The sequence below is a fragment of the Osmerus mordax genome, chromosome 1 (genome assembly GCF_038355195.1).
Source record: "Osmerus mordax isolate fOsmMor3 chromosome 1, fOsmMor3.pri, whole genome shotgun sequence".
NCBI lineage: Eukaryota > Metazoa > Chordata > Actinopteri > Osmeriformes > Osmeridae > Osmerus > Osmerus mordax.
In genome coordinates, this window is record NC_090050.1 from 16,443,249 (window position 1) to 16,464,367 (window position 21,119).

General features: G+C 44.7%; 1 non-coding gene across 1 annotated transcript; it reads left to right on the forward strand.

Moving 5' to 3' along the window:
- Window positions 1–816: 816 nt before the first annotated feature.
- Window positions 817–889, forward strand: trnaf-gaa (transfer RNA phenylalanine (anticodon GAA)). The gene has a single exon. It is a non-coding gene; the product is annotated as a tRNA-Phe (tRNA).
- The last annotated feature ends 20,230 nt before the right edge of the window (window positions 890–21,119 follow it).

The window sequence follows — 21,119 nt, forward strand, 5'->3', positions numbered from 1 at the left end:
AGATGTAACGAGTTTAAGAGCCAAACTACCACCCCCACAACTGCTGCAGTATTACTATAGTCCTGGTATTACTGCTATGTTGGATGAGGAACCAACAAGGCAGAAAGACTGTCTACTGTTAGACTATCTGGGAAATTATTTATATGTTATTTCAACACACCGTGTTTATCAGTCACTACAAATAATCCATTACGCTAAAATATTATCAAAATGCTTTCATATGGCCCGTAGCCTATTTCCCAAGAAAATTAAGAAATGATCATTCATCTAGTGTTTTTTTTTTTTATTGCCATACTCTGGAAACATAAATTATAATGTTGGGACAGTGTTTGTAGTTTGGGGAAATTAATTGCGTTTTTTTTTTTACATTCAAACTACCTTTACATTTCTTAAAAAAGCCCTTTCTAAACTGTCATTATCATGATCTCCTGACTCAGCTGTCAGATACTGGCTTTGACCCGAAGTGTGTGTAGAGGACAAAGTAGGCTATTCAATTATGCATGTAGCCTTACATGAATATGATTAAGAACCGAATTAAAATGATTACAAAAATCAAGAGCATGAACTTTAAAGTAACCCAGAGAGTCACAGTGCCATGTAATTTGTAAGCTCGCTTCCAGAGGTTATTTCTCAATACGATTTCCTCCACATTAGATACACATTCTGAATAATTTAGACCTAAACCTTGTCTTGTGCGTAATCAGTTGGAATAATTTCGCCTGTTTGTAGTTCCCAGAAAAAAGACTAGTAGCCAATTTGTAGCCTTTAATTATATAGTAACTTTAAATTAACAACTATTCAGTAAACATTCATGGCGCCGAAATAGCTCAGTTGGGAGAGCGTTAGACTGAAGATCTAAAGGTCCCTGGTTCGATCCCGGGTTTCGGCAGCATGTCTTTTTTGGGAATCATTACAGTGGAACATTTGGCTGCTTTATGACATTTTCGTAATTTAACAGTGCCTACATATTAAACTAAGTTTAGCTGTCATTATTCTGCACACCTTGCATGCGAAGCACTTATGAAACAAAAATAGATAGGCGTTTTCCACCATGTATCAGGTTATTATTTTTTTCTACTATTATAGATCCATGCTATTTGTATGTTTATCGTATGCACTTTCCTGCCACAGAAAATTCCTTGTTTATGTGAATTTACATGGTGAAGAAAGCCCATTCTAATTCTGATAGATTTTGATTACCGTATATAAAAAAGGAAAAGTAAGCTTTACCCACAACATTCCACAAGGGGGCATTGTACGACCATTTATCTACTGCTTGAGTTTGTTTACTCACCCGAGGACATTCGAAACCAATAGAAATAACCATTTAGCATAGACTTGAATGACGTTGTTTGTTAGAAAAAGAAAATTAAGAGGAGCATGGACTGCATACGTCAGAGCTCAATGAAATTAGTTTAGCCAGTGGCGGCTGGTTCCATCAGTACAGAAAGGAATAGGAATATATTTTGACTATATATGAGTATTTGAAGCTGATACATGAATAAAGTAAACGTAAATAAGTAAATGGAGTCTTAGTAGACTGAGCAGGTGCACAGTTCAGCCTGATGCTTTTTGATATTAGGTTTGCTTGAGTATGTATCCCATAACATATGGTTGGCTGGCTTGACATGTAGCTTGACACTCATATTACCATTACTTATCACAAACAGTCATATACACATTACCAGTCCTTAAACAATTAATATTGCCTTGTAAGTCAACACAGTCATGTGTGGTTGACGTACAGATTTAGTCGAATCATGCTTGGTCTTCAGTTATTGCCACTCCACATTAATGAGTATATACCAGACCAAACAAAAGTCCCTCCTTTATTTTGTCTTGTTTTGTGTGTCTGAAATATTTTGTTTCTAGTTTATCCCTGCCTAGTCCTGTATACATAAAAGAGCTAAAAAAAAAAAGGCTAAAAGAGTGTGGGGGCATCTGACTGTAATTTCAGAAAGGTGAAGGTATGCTCTAAGGAGTCAGGAAGTTCACACATGGTTGTTAATACACACTAGCCTAACACTCTTACGTAACAGTTACTGAAAACAGACAATGTCCATGCCCCCATCATTCCCCCATCATTCCCCAAACACTCCAGAGCCCCCCCCCCTTTACCCCATCTCTCTGTACTCCTCCTTTTCCTCTTCTCTCCACACTCCAGAGCACCCTATCTGAGCCACATGGCCTTGTGTGCCTATAGAGTTTAGCACTGTCTTGTTTTCTCATCTATACTCGTTTGCCTCTCCGCTATCATAACTAACCCTAACCTTAAAAATGTATTAAAGAAAGAAAGAAATCTGCCCATACGTATGTCTGTTACATTTATGTTATCTGTATTGATGGCAGTATTATCTTAGTGTAAGTGCTTTCAATACTGCTTCTGTGGTCTGGTTATGTAACCATCTCAAGGTTACATCTCTAGGTTAAACAGTACAGTTTGGCTAGCTCTAGTTCAATGCCTTCATGTATTGACTAGTGCCATATCTGTTAGTTTGTCAGTTTAATCTTTTCTCCAGTCTGGAGGTTGTTTGTGCTAGAAGGACATGGTTATTATAACACCCATGATGGGGAGTTGTTAATGTTAATGTGTGTATTTGTTCATTTCTGATTGTAGAAGAACCTATATATACAGTCCATACTGTATATTACTTTTGCTTACTATTTGTCCTAGCTTCCCCTGAATGCCTCTGAAGTCTGAATGCCTGTATACATGGATATTATGATCCAAGTAAATGAGGTTCATTAACACACTCTCTGTGATATCATGTCGACAAGTGTGACAAGGCCTCAGTACATTTTAATAGACAAGCTAATGATTGACCAGATAGCATATCTTGTACGAGCCAGGACCTGTTTTTCAGTGTATGTTCACCAAACTGTTAGTTGATTGTCAAGCACAGTTTTGTGCTGTTCTGAATGGATTCAAACGGCTGCACATTGTCCTGTTTGGAGTCAGTTACAGAAAAAGAGTTTCAAGGACAAAATTACTGTAACATTGTTATGATTCAGCTGACGCCCAAACAGGCCTCACTTCCTGGTTCCTCCACGTTCCTCGCCACCTTTGGCTGTTCTATGGTTTCTCTTTTTCCAAGAATAACTCAAACAGGGTACAATTAGCTGACAAATTGCTGACTTGCATATTGAACAGCATGCATTCACACCCAATATGACAGAAGGATGGGACTAAAAGACAATTAAACACATACACATAGAAGTTTTATCTACAGTAAAACAGACTCCAACTTTTGCACACAAAAGCTCTTTCTGTCACACACACATACACACACACACACACTCACACACACATACAGGTACATACATATAGTATAATTGGTTGTCCCATGAGCTGTCATTAGCCCTACATGTGCTCTCTGCCAAATAGAAATGATCCAGACTGGCTCCCTGGTGAGGAAAGAGTGCAGCAGGACACAAGCAGTCCGTTCCAGACTTGAGAAAGTCCAGAGTGTTTTGATGCCATGACTACATCCCTAAAAGCACAAGAATCAACATCAAGAACATCAATTAATTTGATATAAGACGTTGCTGGTGGATTAAATACAGACTTCACCTTTACAGATTCCGCTGAACTTACTGTAACACATTCACACATGACTCAGACAGAATTGATATTCTAGAACTGAAAATCATTCTGAAACCTCATGGATGAAAGATAAGAGAGAGAAGAGAGAAGGATGAGCTATTGATAGAGAAAGAGAGAGAGACAGAGACAGACATTACATATTTGTGAGCTTTGACCAGTGCCACCTTTCAACACAGCAGAATGTTCCATTATGTCAGTCAACATGATGATGTTTGGCCTTAGACAGATATGAAGTCAAACAACACAGCAAGTCAGCCCACTCCTGAATGAACAGCATCAGGCAGTTGGGAACAGAATGTGAGCTATTTGTCATTTGTCTGAAGCTGGAAGAATCGCCTCATTGTTTGATTTGGAGACACATATTGGCTACACACACACACACAGCAGCAGCAGCAGGGGCGGATTTTGTTGTTGTTTAATCAATGTCATATCAAAGATAAACTGTTTTTATTCTTTGATCACTGCAATACTTGCGGCACTCGACAAAATCTACTGGGGCAGCACTGAAATGTGATAAACTGAGAGGCACACATTGGATAAGTTGTCATGGCAGTTCTATGAGAATTTCTTGGATTGTGGTTTTGTTTAGAACACAATAATTCTATCTTGCTTTTGACATTTAGTATTTGGTCATAGGTCAGAAGATGTGGTCTGTTTTCAACAGTTCAATTTATTGTATGCAGCACAGTAACAGCTTTCAGAAACACCATTCAGTCAGTAGGTGTAAATGTCAGTCAGTAGTATCTAAATGTCACTGAACAGTTCAGTACAAGACTTATTGTTTTTCATATAACAGTTCTCCTATTTCTACTAAAACATTAATGAATCCTAAGTTATTTTTTTACTTTAGTTTGACACTGGTTTGCTGATGTCTTTGTTCTAACCTTCAATGATGTATTGTATGTGTAATTTTTTGTAAAACATGACTTGTGAAAAAAGACTTTTGCCTCTCCCTCAGGTAACACGAAATATAATGCTGCACCAGAGTAATAACTGGGTAAACTTCTTAACTGGGGTTGGTATAGAATTCATAAACTCCAATGTGTCAGCTCTGTATGACATCTTAGTTTGACTTTGCAGCATGCGTACAGCCTGTGAAGCGTGTTTGTCTAAAAGGTGGAGCCGGTTGTGAGGAGCCGGATACAGCAGAGGAGTGTGCTTGTTCTGTTCATTACTGTGACCTGAATCAAGGCAAGCCAAGCAAATGTCATGACTTCCATGGTGAGTGTATTATAACATGAGTCAATTAAAGATAGTGTCAGGAGACAGAAGGGAAAAGAAAAAGCTCAATGCTAACCAGGGCTAAGGAACAGCATTGCCAAACTAGCTCTGAAAGCACTGATTGACATTCTTTGAAATGTGTTCAAGGCTATGCCAGGAGGAATGGGAACAAGCCCCCTGGCACATGAATCTGCTGCCCAACTAGGGTATGGTTTTAACGGCAGGATGTATTTTTTCTCTCTGAATCATAAATAACACACTTGAAACCACAGATGTGGTTTAGGTCAGAGCTATGCCCAGTGGCAGGAAGCTGCTCTGATTGGCAATTGTCTAGCAGTGCTCAGAGTAGTATATTCCCAGGCTCTAGCTGTGGTGTCCTCATACAGGGCCTGAATGACCCCTTTCCCTGTCTCTGATGTTTGGAGGACTTTGAGTGGTGTTGTAACAGGAGTTACTGAGTAGCATGCCTTAGAGGTAGTAAACATGTTCAGGGGATCGAGCATGAACAAGTTGTCTATATCAGGCCATCAGCCTCCATTGACCTGTGTGTGGCAAAGCTTTATATTTAGAGCTGGGAATGAGGAACCTCAAGTGTTCAGGCAAAAGAGCTCACTGCTGTTTGTTGTCAGCGGTTACTGTTGCCATGGACCTGGCCCCCCTGCAGATGTGTTCTGTTGTGGCTCCCTGTCTGTGTGCTGAGTGATCAGAGTGTGAGGGGATGCAGAGCTGGGGTGTGTTAGAGAGCTGACACAGCAGAAAGCTCATAAACCCCTCTTAACATGTAAAGGACGTGTCTGAAGTGGTGGAGACTCCACTAAGTCCCCTGATGACAGATAATAACAAGTGTATGAAGGCCAGACCAACCTTTAGCTGACCACACTTACTGTACCACAGTCATACATACAAACCACATGCTGATTCAGAGAACTTAGAGGAAGGAGTGTCGTGCGGTAGGTTGGAAATGGATGGAAAAGATTATGGGGTCAATATGTGCCATTGACTTTTGGAGGTCTTTTTAGCGTCTATGACAGCTACCTGTGCAGACAGTGGTTAGTGGCAGGGGTAAGTAGCAGGTGAGCTGTCCATATTTCTGTAGGTGTGGTCCCGAGCCTTTATCTTGCCTCTTTGTGTTTACTTAGGAATAACACTGTGTGCTCCCTGGCTCTGATGAGTTTACACAGGTCCACCATCCCCTCCAGCCTGGGATGCAGATAGCGGGAGGGAAGGAGAAACAGATTAAAATAAACTAGGAGGCACGAGAAGAAAGACAGCTGTTCAAAGGAACAAGGGCAAGCAAGAAGGGGGAAGGGACACATATGTTGTGTGTTGTACATGCATGGGTGTGCACGTGAGCGTTCTGTAGGCTCCTAGTGCGCATGCAGAAGAAGCACACACACAGAGATACTGTACACACATCAAGACTCAAGTGTCGGTAGTCTAGTCTATAATTGTGCCTCCACATTTAGCGTTAACTTTATGTATTAACTTACATAACAGGATGCAATTTAATTTGAAGTAGACAGGAAAGGGTTACCACCACAAAAGACACATGCACGTGCGCACTCAAAAAACTAACAAAGATTGAGGATTACATTTTTTTCATCTCGTGCAAAGAACATGTTTATACATTTGCATTTGTGGCCCTCTCCAGATAGAGTGGGGAGGTTACAAATCCTGTCTTTTTAAATTCACTCTCTTTTGATCCATTAATTCTCCAGACCCCCTCTCACTCACGTGTTTGGTCTTATTTTCAGAATGTGCCAATAGCGTGTTTTTAGAGGCCATGACTGCAGGCGCAGAAAACAGATCTTATCATACAGAGACTGTTAAGTGACAGATTACCTAATCCCTTCCGAAAACAGTTTACGTTTTTGAGATGTTTTGGACAATGAATAACCTGACACCTGCACGGGTAAATGATGAATAACCTTTCAAACTAGAGACAAGTTTATCTCCTGACACGTCACGAAATCCATAAAAAGGCCTGTGTCCAATCGAATGGGAGTTTCTCACTGTCTTGTTGACCAATGCAAGACTAATATTAGTTATTCCCGCCCACATTTTTAGGAACACGTGGGCGACTGCACACATGTGTGCATGTTGATACATTTCGTCTCAATGAAACGGTATGTAAAGAGATAAATGTGTTACAAAGTATAGAGCAGCGAGTTTATTGTCTTGGATTAATCATTCTCTGAAAGTTTAGTTAATGTTACTGACTACAGTTAAAGCTTAAAGTAGGCACATGCACGTCCCCACTTGTAGTATGGCTGGTGGGTGAGGTGGAGTCGTCACATGGTTGCACACTTACTAGTAGATTTTGGATTTCAGGAAGACCTTTTTAGCTTGCTGTAGGCTACATACGTACTGAAGAGAAAGGAACTAAGGCTTACAAACTTTTTGATTTGTGCATGAAAATATTAGCAAGCAATGTTATAAGTAAGCAAGTTGTATGAACCAGTGTTAGGATTTGTCATATCCGTGGAATCTACGTTTTGACGACTACCGTAATTGTCCAATTTAACTTAGTTATTGAGATGGCCATCGAAAATGTGTGTGTATTCGTGAGAGCACATGCTGTCATCTGTTCTCTGTGATCCTCCCGTTGGCCAGTCATCTGAAATGGATGTGGTATCCAGTGTCAGTAGCAGGTGTAGAATGTCTTGCTCTATAAAGACACCTTTTGAGGTGACCTCTCCCTGAATGGGAAGCTAGACAGGGGTGAGGAAAAGTCTTCTCACGTGCAGAGTTCTCAGATGCATCAGAAGGACCCGACTGTGCCTCCAGACAGAAATGGGATCCTCCATCAGTGCGCTGTTAGTATTGGTTTCTTCTATGGAGATTACTTTAAGATGTGTATATCCTCCTCTTCAGTCTAAAGTTGCTGGGATCAGGGGGCGTTCAAAGTAGGGCAAAGTGGAAATGACTACCCAGGGCACTGTGAAAAGCTTGAAAATGTGTTGAATGAATAACCCGACATACCGAAAATGGGAGGGTGGGGGAGCCCAAATTGCCATCTGTTCATGGGGACCAACATTTTTATTGGCACCCCTGGCTGGGATACAACTTATTTGTGGCCTTCTGTTTTGGAGTATGACCTTGGCACTATAACATCATGGGCTTTTGAAACATGATGGACAACATGTGCTACAATTCCTTGTCCTTGCTGGGCTGGGTTGTTTGTGATACAAATGCCATTGATGTTCCATCCGAAGTTTTATATCATCACTTTCCCATGTTTGTCTTTTAACACAATGTTCTACTGAGTTATAATGAAAAGGAAGAGCCTTATTGAACCTTATTTTACCTTCTGCTTTTCTTGAATAGACTGGAGTTGTATGCTGATCAGTACAGCCATTCCCACGCACAAAAAACACATCACATTGAAATTAAGTATAACCCTACCTATGACTATTAATATTTCTCATTAAAGCCAGTTATGGCAATAATGTACCATAACCATACCTGTTATTGGACGGTCTTCTGTGAGTTGTGCTTGGAGCTCTGCAGTCTTGCTTCTCCTTCTCAGTGTGTCGTCAGTTGGAGGCTGTGCTGCTGTAACCAGTTACCAGCAGATCGTTATTCGTGGCTCATACGTAAGCAAAGGCCCAGTATCTGGGCAACCAAGCAGGTGCCATGACCCTGTCTCAGGGGAGTTATGTCATTGATGTTTTCTCTTCTTAGTTACAATAAGCTGCACAGAAGTCATGGTTTTACCCATAGGATCTACGCTACACACCGTATGAAATGAAGGGCCAAGTGCACACACACACACACACTCACATGTACATACACACACATTGTACATACACACACATTGTACACTCACAGACCACAGGAGAAGGCTGTCAGGTAGACAACTCAAACAGCACACACCACACTTTGCATGCAGTGTTCATGCTACGCACAGAGACGTCCACTGTGTGTACTGCATGTACAGTTGGATGTTGACACATCCCGAGGACAGGCTTTGAGTGCATGTTGGTTATAGAGAGTGGAGGGGTGGTGGTGCGAGGTATACGTAGTGAAAGAGAGAGAGGCTGGAGAGGGAGTTTTAAACTAGTGACCTAGTTTAAAACGGCATGGGTCTCAGTGTCACGCATTATGTCAGGTAGTGGCTTTCAGTCCCTCTGTATGTGAGCCTTGGTCATCTGATACAAGCCATAGCAGGAAACATCTCATCTTACTCTGGGCACCTCCGTAGTACTGACCACAAACATTGATCTGGACATAGTCTTGCTGATGGTGCCATAATTGCTAAGAGATAAATGTTTGAGATGGTCAGGGGTTGGAGGACAGTTTTATGTTCTTCTAACCTGCAAGACTTTTGCCATGGAGACTGCAGTTTTATTATTAGAACAAAGAGTTGGTCTGAGCTGGCTAGGAGAATATGAAAAGAAAGAACTAAATTATTATTAAAATGTTAACCTTTTTATATTCTCTCCCTTTCTCTGTCAGAGTTATATTTAAGATGCTATCTTGAAGTCAGAGTGTCCTTTCATTCTCTGGCACAGGCTCTAATTTACCTCATTCTTTCTCTCCTATTAAACACTCAAGCTGTTTTTAGCTCTCCTCACTGAAGGTTATCTCCTCCCTCTCCCTCCATTCTATCAGCCTCAGACTTTCTGGGTTGAGGTTTTTGTTCTCATTTCAAGTTCTTCTGTTAGTTAAAATAGCTGTGTCCTGGGAGGGCTGATCCAGATACAGCTGAATGACTTTCCTCTCCCCCTCCGGTACTGTACCCCGAGAGAGGAGCTGAAGAAGCTAAGTCTTCGTGTCATCGATAATTGGCTATTTAGTTGCAGAGATAATGTCATCACATTGGTCTTTTGAGAAAAGCTTGTAATGGCTGTCGTGGTGCCAACAGCCTTGGTTTGACCTCTTTAGTGTTGTAACCGAGGTGTGGTTGTGTGTGTTCCCGTTTGCAGGAGTAAGTGTGTGTATTTGCGTGTTTGCACAAGTGTGTGTGTGTTCTGAGGCTAAGCCGTCCTCTCTGTCTGGTGTCCTCATTGTTCTCTGGGAGACTGGGCCAGATGCCTGCTGCTCCCTGGCAGCCAACCACCTGCCTCCGTCCCTCTCTCTCTGCCTCCGTCCCTCTCTCTCTCTGCCTCCGTCCCTCTCTCTCTGCCTCCGTCCCTCTCTCTCTCTGCCTCCGTCCCTCTCTCTCTGCCTCCGTCCCTCTCTCTCTCTGCCTCCGTCCCTCTCTCTCTCTCTGCCTCCGTCCCTCTCTCTCTCTGCCTCCGTCCCTCTCTCTCTCTGCCTCCGTCCCTCTCTCTCTGCCTCCGTCCCTCTCTCTCTCTGCCTCCGTCCCTCTCTCTCTCTGCCTCCGTCCCTCTCTCTCTCTGCCTCCGTCCCTCTCTCTCTCTGCCTCCGTCTCTGCCTCCGTCCCTCTCTCTCTGCCTCCGTCCCTCTCTCTCTGCCTCCGTCCCTCTCTCTGCCTACGCCTGTCCGCTTTTCCCTCTCAGTCTCACTTTTGTTCCATCTCTGGCTTAATCTCAGGGATTTTGTAATGCTGTGCGCAGGGTCAGAGTTACACAATCAGTGGAATAGTACACAAGATCTACATAGTCAGAGACTGAAGACTGCATTATCTTTAAAGGGTCCTTAGCCACAGTATAGTGCACGTAGACTGGTACTTGTAGACTGGTACTTGTGCCCTGCACCTGTATGGGAGCAAACTGCAAACACCCCTGTTCACCTAACCCTTCCATGTACGTATACTCCCAGAACGTGCATGCTGCCAAGTTTTTGTTGTCTGTTTATTGGGTTGGGTGGTTGCAGGAGAGGACATGTGGACACGGGGGCCGGTCCAGCCTGACACATCGCTGGCCCAGGTCCAAGGGCCAGTCCAGTGGGGGGTGATATGCCTTGGCGCCCGTCTGGAGAGTGATGCAAATAGGGTCAGGAATGATGGAGGGATCTAGTGAAGGAATGACTGGGGTTTGCAGCATGGCCTCCCCAATGCTTTTTACATCATTGTCCTTTATACTTTCCCCTCAGCCCCCCCTGGGCTCCTGGCCTCCACTCCCAAGGCCTCACCTGGTCAAGGCCGGTCTGATACGGGAGTGTTGACAGGTCAGATCCATCACAGCCCTGCCCACTTATTTGACACTGGTGTTTACAAGTTTATGGAAAACATTTGCCTTGGATCTGTTTGAATTGTGATGCCAGAATACATATTTGTTCCATATTTCTGTTTTATATAGGATGTACGAGTGCTTGTTCAGTAATTGCGTAGTGTAGCGTGGTAGATGTACGAAAAACTGTCTATGCGTGGTATGACACAGCCAGAGTGACTGTGAGCAGTGATGAGTGTGGAATGTGTTCAGCAGTGCGGGAGCCCCTGAAGAGTGTCCACACCACTGCTGACGCAGGCCATCGACCCATGGCACGCACACACACACACACGTCCTTTAGGCTATACAATCACCAGCCTCCCTCCACTGTGCTGCAGCATAAACCTAGCCTAATCGGCACACAACCTCAACAACACACTCACACACACTGTGACTATCATGCTGTACACTTTCCTCAACTGGCTTACTCATCACCACCACTTATGACATAATTTCCAAATCACCACCTCCACTTCAGAACTGCAGAGTAGGAGTACAGGAACATCAGACGGCACCATCAGCAACAGCCTTTCTCTTTCAGGAGTGGCATATGCATATTTAGATATCGCTACCTCCTTCATCCTGGCAGGCTGCAACTGAGCAGCATCCTGCCACCTGGAAGATCTTCTGTTGGGCATGCCTGCATCCTGCAGACCCCTCGAATCATCCCCTTACCGTACACACAGACCACGCAGACCGCACCACTGTCGGACCCCCCAACAGCATCAGTCAGGGTTGAACAAATCATGTCCCTGATTTACAGCTGGAAAACCCACCACGCCACGTGCTAATTAGCTGGGTTGTCCTAATGCCAGCTGCCTGTTATTGATTGAAATAGAATGAGAACCCTGGTTGGAGGCTACACAACAGATGTACTGCAGTTCACTGGCGTGGAGCACAGCCTGTCATGTGGGCCGAGTTCCTTCACTCTATTCAGAGGTTTAAGTATTCAGAGGTTTAAGTATTTATAGGTTGGACACCCCCGTTGTTTCCAAGTTGTAACAAAGGCTCTGATTTCTCAGTACATAAATAATGTATTTGAGAGGGAATAGAGGCTGTCCTAGCATATTTCAAGGCTGTACACTGACCTTCCTGGTTGATGAGCTCACTACTGTGCTAATCTGTCCTAGTTAGGAAACAGTCAGGTCAGTCAGATCAATAGATGATATTGTTAATAAACAATATCATCTGGGCTTTGCTTCCCAGACTGTAGTTTCCTCTTACCTACCTTTCACCCATTTCTTCAATGGATGCAAACAGACTGGGTATCATTTGCACTGTCATGATTGTCTACTCATAGCATCTGCAAGTGCGTAGGATAGATGTGCGTGGGTAGCTTTTATATTGAACAAAGAATCAAGACATGTAATGGGGAGTGTCCAGAAATAGAGGGTTTCTCTGCAGTTCTACAGGGTTTCTCTCTGGTGTTTTTCCACTGTGTGTGGGGTGAGGTATCATGTCCTTCAGTAGACTGGCTCAGGTTATCTGTGCTCTGTGTCAGGTAGCAGCCATCCTCACCTTCTCTCCTTCCCTCCCTCTCTCCGTCTCTCCCTCGCTCTCCCAGCCCAGGCACTGCATAGCTCTGTAAAATTCCACGCTGCCGCAGAGAGGGTTGATGTGAAAGTGTGAGAAGGAAGGACGGGGGCGAGTGCGGGTGAAAGAGGTAAGTGATGAGGCTCGATTTTGTCACGACGACACGGAGAGGGGAAAGTGACATGGGAGGGATGCGGGGGGGTTAGAAATGGATGACATAAAGTGTGTGTATGCCCACACGTTACGAGGGTGAAGAGGTAGAACCAGGTAGAATAAGACTGGATGGAGAGAGGGATAAGACAAAAACATCTCGGAGCACGGAAACTAACAGAAGCAGATTTTGAGGGAAGGATTAGTATGAGGAGAGAAAGATGGAGGGATCTGGACTGTGAGAGGAGGTGAGAAAGCTGTGTGAGTGTCAGAAAAGGACAGATGGGTAATGGAAGCAGACGGGTGGGAGAGAGGGCTGGACGGAGACAGACTGGGAGGGAGGAGAGAGGAGTACAGTGTTTTGGGCTGCAGGGTGCTGCTCTCGTTCACTCGCCTCTGCAGAAACACGTGCACCACTCTTCACGTGCACTGGGACAGGCAGGGAACTGCAGTATCTCTCATCCACTCATTCACACGCACTGGCAGGCAGACAGTCACTGACAAAGTAACACTTGCAGCAGTGTTCATGTTCACATGCACATCCTAGTTCACACACACCTATCACACACATATACACTCTACCTCATACATATGTATACTTACACATGCATATTCCTCGTCATAGACATGGCCATAAGTCCAGAGAGACTCATATTAATGTGGAGCATTGCAGGATTATAACATGGGATAAGGATTATACACCGATGAGCCAAAACATCATGACCTCCAGCCTAATATGCTACTGGTCCTTTGGGGGGGGGCAGTTGTACTGTCAGGTACATTATTATTGTCCTATAGTTTTATTCACCACATTGCAGACATTACAGGCAAAATACCATGTTTATAAGTATTCAGACTAGACCAGTTAGGGCATCAGAGGGGTCCAAGCTTGTCACAGGGGCCCTGGTCTAGACTAAGCCCTCTGTCCTGGGAGGAGGGTGACACCCTCCCGTGGACAGGAGAGTCTGAGGGAAGTATCAGCCTGGCACAATGATTGTTGGCTTTGACGATACTGGACAGGAATATCACACCAGTAGCACAATTGATTCAGTGACTATTGAAACACTCCAGCCATGTTTTGTGTGATGGTCAAGCACACCCTGATCACACCTCATTGTCACATTGAGTGTTCTACTGCTAAATATCACAATGGCATTGATCAGTCATCCAGACAGTAGCAGTCATACGGAATACACAATCGCCACACTGTATTGCAGCCTGACTGACGAGACGGGCACATTCACACAGACACGTGCACAGTTTGAGAAGGGCTCACATCCTGACTTGTGAGTCTCTAAATCAACAGTTTTCATTATGAAACAGATTTTTAAACAAACCTCCATGTTTGTGTGTGCGCAGATGAGCAGTATTTATGTTACTTGTACGGTATGTGAAATACTTTTGAAATTTTCAGTATTTTGTAATTGGTATTTGACGGCGGAAAAAATGCAAATGTGATTTGTAAAAAGACACCTTTTAGAGTGGAGTAATTTTTTATTTTCAAAATACTTTCTCCATGATTCCTTCAACATTAATATAAAAGTAACATAGAACAAAAAGGTATGAAAATACATATTTAAATGAAGAACAAAGTGCTTAGACACACACACACACACACTGATTTGATAAGACCACACTAGTCCATTTCCCCAATTCTCCCAATTTTCATTGTCAACTTCAACTTTTGTGGAGTTTGTCCCCCCAGATATCGGGAGCTTGCACACATTTTATGTTCATGAAAATGTGAATTGAGAGCCAGAATTTGAAAACGAAATTTAACAAATGTGTTTTGAAATGACAGAATACATGCTATTTTATATTGATCATTTTTGGCACCAGTGTTTATGTACTTTATTTTGTAACAAGAATCATTTAGATTTATCTTCACCCACCTCTGCCATGTGTGTGCACTTTTCCAAGTATGATTTTCTTATTGCATGGCAATAAGTCCATGACAAGTGACCTGTCATGGCTCTGAGGCAGGTCACACTGCCACTCTGAGCAGCACCAGAGTTCTCATCTCCCATCTTACCAAAAAACTCAAAAGATGTATGTGGTGCTTAAAGATGGGTGAATGTATCCCTCCCAGTATTTTCTTACCCTTGTTATTTACACATAAATGGTTCACATGGTGTTCTGCTGAGCACGCTTCCACGTATCTCCAAAGCAGTTCCCAGCAGCAGAGCGACCGGAACATGACTGCTAGTTTTGGGATCAGGATGTGATAAATAACATGGGTGCCGATCATATCGTTCTTTCTCGCTCACTTGCTCCCATCTCCGTTTGGCCCGTCCTTCGTAACTCACCATTCAGTCTGCTCTTCCCATGCAGAAGCTTCTGACATCAAATGCCGTTTTCTCTCGATTTCCTATGTCTTCTATAAATTAACGAGGGAAGTAGGATAGGTGAACTCCCTGACCTACATACACCCCAGCTCATAAAAGCAGAGAGTCGTGTTACGTCATGATTAGATGAGACTCTTAGCCTGTCAACTCTTAAGGCCCCGAACACACCCCGAACACGAACACGTGGGCCTCTAGCTGGTGTCCTAGCAGGGTGTGGTGCTCCGCCTCCACCGTGCGAGCTCCACTCCTCTTCAACAGACCCTCCACACCCTCCACCTTCAGGCCTAATCCCAATTAGAGGCTTTTGTGGCTCTGGGAGGAACGGGCAGAGACATTCTCACTTGTGTCACAGCTGAACACACGCACATACAGGGACACAAGCACACACACACATGACTCAAACACACACAGACTAGCTGATTTGAGCATGTGCACCTTAATGGTAGTCGCTGTTATAACATGATGGGAAATGATGGTCTTCCTTGGTTAGTGTTGTTGGAAACCAATTGGTCAGGCAGACACAGTCGTGTCAGTAGTGACCTAAATCAAAGCTTTTGCAAGTTATATTGATCTACAAGTACTGTGCTTGTAGCAATCAAGGGAGTTGGTGTATGGAAGTGACTAGACTCTTAACAGTGACAGTAAAATGCATTAGTCTGGTGGCAGGCTCCTAATTTGATCAAGCAAATGAGGTCTGGGCATGCTTTTGTTTGTTGAAATGTTTTGGGCAAGGCCAGAATGACCCTTTACGTTATGTTTTCTGCTGGTGTTTGGGCTTTTTCTCCCTTGGTTAGTTTCTTTTCTGTTGTAGGTTTCTGTTCCGTTTTGGACTTCCCTAGATCCTCGTGTCCTGTTCCAGCAACCAGTCCCATCGTGCTAATAGGTTACGTGCGTATTGATCTCTGCAGTTGTATGACTGAGGTTTCACTGTTCTTTGTCTGTAACCTCCAGTTCTGTCTATGGACACTGTGTGACCCCAGCATGAAGGCATAACGATGTGTGAGAACTTGGAGCAGAGAGGGAGAGACTTGCAGGAAGAGTGAGAAGAAAGAGAAATGTCAATAGAGGTAGAGAGAGGAGGGAGCAGATAAGTGACGATGAAACCTGAATGAATGAGTGGAATTAATCCTATAAATATGATGGGATGAATTTTTTAATTGGCACAAGGTGGTGTTTCAGCAGGTGTGTAGTGTGCTGAGTGACACCGCGCCTGCTGTCACTACCAGTGTATGGTTGGGGCACTGGGGACACGAATGGCCAAGTGTTTACCATCTAGGATGTCCCATACTGGGATGCAGAGTTATCCACAAAGTCATTGCCTCATACTTGCACACAAATACACACACATAGGCAAACATTTAGAGTACACACATACACTGTCGAATGAGTGGACCAACATGCATGTAGTTATCAAAGCTTTAAACTACATTACCCTATATTGTTGATTCACTCAATCTATAACTTGTCCACACAGAATGTCTGTATTCTAAAGTCAACCAGGCTGTTTGAGAAGACCACAGCCAGTGTTGTTCTCTGGGGGAGGGTTAGTATGTTTTGCTTAATAGAACTGGATGCTACCTTTGAGCTGACTGTACTGATGAACTCAATGTCATGGGGTTCAGTTAAAATTCAGAAGTTGTTACGTAAGGCTGTTGACAGTTTCTCACACACACACACACACACACACACACTGCATGCACATACACACTGATATGTGAGGAAACTTGAACTGCTGCAGAAAAAGACATAAACATTCTCTGTTCACTCGCTTCTGATAAACAGAGGGTGGAGACTTGGCTGGTACTGGTGTTTTTGTGCTGAGGGGGAGAGGGAGAGAGAGAGGGGAGAGAGGGGAGAGAGAGAGGGGGGACAGAGGGGGGGGGAGAAATATATGTGAGAAGGAATGTGTGTGTGCACATCTGTGTGAGAATCCTAGAAATCATTGTTGGGCTACAGAGACAGCATGAGGACAGTGTTTTTCTGACTTTTGCACCACGACCTCTACTTGCTCCCTCCTCCAGTGACCCGACTCTGACTCGACACTGCAGACACAATAACACACCAACACTGCGTACACAGAAATGTATTCTCTTTTATTCTCATCCACATTAGTTTGCAGCAAAGTCTATCAAACATGATTCCACTAAATATAACAATCCAGGGCTGCAGTAGTAGACTAGTAGCACAGTGCGTGTGTGTGCATGTGTCTTGTGCAGACCAGTTCTCAGGGCTCTGTGGTGACTAGAGGTCTGAGTGTTTCCATCTGGACCTCAGGATCTGCACTGTGCCTATAGAGCTGTATCTGGTGTTGATCCCACTTGTTGTTTTGGAACTGTGTGCCTGTGGGTCAGGAGCAGCTGTGCACGTGCAGATTTCCAGAGTGTGTGTTGTGTGTTGTGTGTGTGTGTGTGTGTGTGTGTGTATATATATCATGGTTCCTAAGTGCAGGCCTCCACATTGTGGAGTTGCTGGAGTGTCTGTCTGCTCTTTGACAGCTCTAGCCCTGTGGACAGGCCATGTGACTTCCTGCTCGACACGTGCTGGGGAGGGGTTTCAGAAGCCGCGCTGCCTGTGACGGCAGGTCATCTGCCTCTCGTTACTGCACTGGGCTGTCAAGGGAAGGGCCGGACACTGTGCATAGACATGGGTGCCTTAGCTTCTGTTGAGTAGGACAATGCCTACATGGATAATTAAACACAAATGACACGCAAGAGCAGGGAAAAAGTGTTACTATTTGGTCAACAAGCTGTGAAACCAGGTCTTTAAAATTGAAAGGGACAGTACACTCAAATTGAGTTTGTAGATATTTTTAGACCTGAAGTGTTCAAGGCGCACATAAAGTATCTTGGTTTTGAGACATGCACATACTCAATGAACTGGAAATATGAGCACCAATGGATGTGGGAAACATAATGACAAGGCTTTTGGCTGCTGTTAAAATGCTTAACCTTGACCTTTCACAGTCCTGTACCATATCTAGACCACAGCTCTGACACACACTGTGCATTGGTAATGAACTTGACTCAGAGGTGTGATTTACATTCTTTTCTAAGCCTGAGGGTTAGCTTTGACCCCGCTGTTATGTCAGTATGCTAGTGTGGAGTTTCCTACAGATCTATACATGTCTCTGTTTACCTCGTCTGTAGCCCTGATCTCCACGCTCCTCTCTATAGCCCAGGCTCCCCAGAGACTGACCTTTCTCAGAGAGTTGTGGCAGAGATTTAGGGTAGAAGCTTAGAAAGTGGGTTTATATCAGTCATTCCCCTTCCCCTCCCTGGCTCCTTCTCCACTAATCCTCTTGCTAGCCTCGCAGCCCTCTGGTAACATCTGGACTATAGCCAGTGCTGCCCCCCACCACCTATTTCAGTTGGAAATTGACACAAGCGCACTTTTCGTCTGGCTGGTTGAAGGGTTGTGGATCTGAGACTCGGTGTGTAAGGGGACCAGAACTCTCTGTCCATTGACTGTATACTGTAGTTCACCATGGAATGGCATATCCAGGAGGAGAATTTGAGATGTCAGACGTCAGAAGTATGCATCCGTTTGTGGTTGTCTCTGGGAGGGAGACCCCGAGGCAGTAAGACCCCGAGGCAGTAGTCTGTCTTTCACATGAGGTGTTGAGAGCTGGGGGGTCTGGGAGCTGAGAGTGGGATTTGTGTCAACAAACCTGCTGACTGCAAGCTATCACAGCACTGTCTCTCTGAAAGGGAAAACACACTCCCACAACAGGGAGAGATGCAGCGTTTTTACAGGAACAGGAAATTGACCAAATGGTGAGGGAGAGATGGACGGTGGTTGAGAGATGTAATTTTGCCAGTGCTCACAACCTCGGTAAACTGAAGCTGGTCGTTGCTGTCCAGCAGGATATGGGTCAGGGAGGCGGGGCCTAGGGCATGTGTGTGTGTCTGCCTGCGAGTGATGGCATAGGGGGAGGAGTGGATGGATGTGGTCCAATAATGGGAGATGTCAGAACCCCCCCCCCCAGCCAGCAGACCTAAGGGTGTATATCCTGGAGAAAGGGGGGCTCTATCAATATGACAGTGCAGAATGCTGGTCATATTGAGTGCAAGAAAAGGGAGGGCACTTTCAGGGATGATCTGTGTTTGAATGCCCCAGGAGTGTTTTGTACTTAAACACTGTCAGTAAACTGGAGCCTGCATCCTACACCTGCTCCTTCGGTACTGACTACCTAGCACTTAGCAACTAGTAAGCATGCACACATATACACTAGAGCCCGACCGTTATAGCGGCATTCCTCCATGGAACTCATTTACTGTGGGTCTGCCTGATAACACACCATTATCTCCAAGTAGGGGAAGCTGTACTGCATTTAAACATTGCAATCAGTGGTTCAGAGGAAGTGTGTGTGGGTGCGCACATAGGCCAAATGGATTGTGTTTACATGATGTCTGTGTAGTTTCTTTAGGTAGTGTGCTAACCAAGCATGCTTTGTGTATTGACCTGTGACAGCAAAAGTAAGTCTGCTCTCACCTTTCATTCAAGTGATGTTGAGGACAGCACATAGACCATGCATTATCCATGCCTCAGAATGTGGGCCAATCTCAGCTATGCTGACGTGTGTGTGTGTGTGTGCGCACTGGCCTAGTTGTCTTTCAAATACAATTTTTTAGTGACTTGTGTGTGTTTGCGTGTTATGTCCCTGGACACTTGTAGCCTGAAGGTAGTGCTGATTATAGGCACTTAGTAAGCCAGCTAGTTTGCCTGTGTATGTGTGCATGCCTTCGATTGTACACGTTTAACTTCACGAGCGTTTCAGGAATGTTCTTATGTAACCTGGTATGCTGCACAAGGTATGCCACCAGGTAGAGAGTGTGTGTTTCCCAGTCAGTCAACAAACTGGCCACGTTGTCTTGGCAGTGTAGCCGCTGCAGCAGACAGTACCTGTGGTCAGGTCTGTGGTCAGGTCTGTGGTCAGGTCTGTGGTCATATCTGTGGTCAGGTCTGTGGTGACCCTGGTTCCCTGTCATCTGTAACTGCCACCACAGCTGCCCTGCTCCTTCCAGACCCCACAGCTGCCCTGCTCCTTCCAGACCCCACAGCTGCCCTGCTCCTTCCAGACCCCACAGCTGCCCTGCTCCTTCCAGACCCCACAGCTGCCCTGCTCCTTCCAGACCCCACAGCTGCCCTGCTCCTTCCAGACCCCACAGCTGCCCTGCTCCTTCCAGACCCCACAGCTCCCTCTGGGACGGGTCTTTCACAAAAAGTTCCTTTGTTTCTTCAACAGCTAGGACCTTATTACGAGGGTCTTGATCCCAACACATGTATGTACACTTTTTAAAAGTAATTACCCCCTAAATACTTTGCTGTCAAAGTCATGACCCTGAAATGTTTCCAGTGACGTGTCGCCCCCAGGTCAACTCAACTGAAGCCACAACACCTGAGCACAGGTGTGTATCTGGGACACTGTGCAGGTGTGCGTGTGGGGAGTCAGGAGGTCCACCTGTTTTCCCTGTAAACATCATGACATCCGGGCCCAGCCTTGTGTTTGGGCCACGCGTGTGAGGTGACGTTCTGCAGTGGACTGACGTGTGCGCTCTGTTGACAGTGTGACTGCAAGCAGTGTGTGAATGCAAGCAGTGTTATTTCTATGTGTGTGTGTGTGTTGGTGTTTGGGCTATGCTCACAATCATGCTTGTTTGTGAGTGACACTAGGGGTGTGTGTGTGTATTATTAGATGCAATGTTTATTTGGTATTCCCAGTGTCGAGTGACAAGGACCCCAGAATATTATTCCAGTCCATTCAGAGATTGGCATATCTTTGTGATTTAAATATTCCTGACACATGACTATCATGTGTTTTTATTAGAAACTAATCCTCATAGGTCTATCTAAAATGGATGGAAATGGAGAACCAGAGAGAGAGGGGGTAGGCGTGAGGGTGTGTGTGAGGGAGAGAGGGATGGAGAGGGAACACGCCTCAGTAATTGGGGTTTCACCTGCTGAAGCCTGTGCAGATGTCACGGCATGTGTGACACTTCCACACCATCTCACTGGCTCTCATGCTCTCGCGTGACTCCTCCCACATCTCTTGGCTCCTGCTACACACGATCATTGACCTACTCACACACACTGACACCATAACACACACATTAACAGGCGGTCATGATGTATGAGAGGGTTGACAGGCTT